This window comes from Dipodomys ordii, unplaced genomic scaffold (genome assembly GCF_000151885.1).
Source record: "Dipodomys ordii isolate 6190 unplaced genomic scaffold, Dord_2.0 Scaffold104, whole genome shotgun sequence".
Lineage (NCBI taxonomy): Eukaryota > Metazoa > Chordata > Mammalia > Rodentia > Heteromyidae > Dipodomys > Dipodomys ordii.
This window is the reverse complement of record NW_012267320.1, coordinates 5,457,236-5,458,481: the sequence shown is the minus strand read 5'-3', so window position 1 is coordinate 5,458,481 and position 1,246 is coordinate 5,457,236.

The window sequence follows — 1,246 nt, the reverse complement described above, 5'->3', positions numbered from 1 at the left end:
TTTAAATAGGGATACAGGTGGACCCATTGCAACAATGAGATGTACAAGTCATTATGTCAAAAATGAACTTTACAACTTTGGTGGGGGGGGAGGGTTAGGTGGGGGGGCAGGCGGAGGATGGGAAGGGATGGGAAGGGGAAACAAAGGAGGAGGCTACAATGCTTGATAAGAAATAGACTCATTATCTTGCCCATTTAATTGTAACCCCTCTGTACAGTATTTTCACAATTAAAAAAAAAGATATGTGCTCATGAAAAGGTTAAGAATTTGAAACTTTTATAAACTGTTCATTAGAATGCAAATAGTACAGCTATGGTAGGTAGAGTTTTTTTTCTTTTTCCCAAATTTAAAAGAAGTGGTTGAAAATGAATTTTACAACTTCTGGGGGTGGGTGTGGGGGTGGGCTGGGGAGAGGAGTAAGACAGGTGGAGGAGGGAAGAACCACAAGGGAGGGAACAACAATGCTCGACAAAAAATGTACTCATTGCCTTATTCATGTAACTGTAACTCCTCTTCCTAGCATCTTTACTATATATATATATATATATATATATAGTATATATATATATTTATATATATATCAACTGAAAAAAATGAAAATAGAGGAGAGAAAAAACAAAAAGAAGAAAGATGGGGCCGGAGTCTCTCTATCGTTTCAAGCACAAATCTTCAATTACCTGAAGCCCAGAGGACCACCCAACTGTAAAAGCTTCACCCAGTGGTATCATGAGTTGGGAGGACAGCTTTTAATACCTGGCACTTTAGGGGGACTTTTAATACTTGGCACTTTGTATCCAAACTATAGCACTTACTAAGACATCAGAACTATTAGCATTCACATCAACCCTCTATTTCTCTATGTAGATTTTAGGAGGGAATCTAGGAATACATAAGAATAAAATTAAGGAAGCAATCAGCCATAGCCAAAAATTTTAAATCCTATAATGCTATTCTGTGGTTTGTTCAAAAAGTAAAATGTAGCCAGGTGCCACTGACTTTTCCTATAATACTAGCTATTCAGGAGGCTGAGATCTGTTCAAAGTCAGCCTGGACACAGAAGTTTGTGAAACTCTATTTCCAAGTAACCACCAACCACCAAAAAGCTGTAAGTGAAGCTGTGGCTTAAGTGGTAGAGTTCTTGTCTTGAACAAAAAAGCTCAGGGACAGCACCTGAGCCTTGAGTTCAAGCAGAAGCAGAAGCAGAAGCAGGAAGAAGAAGAAGAAGAAGAAGAAGAAGAAGAAGAAG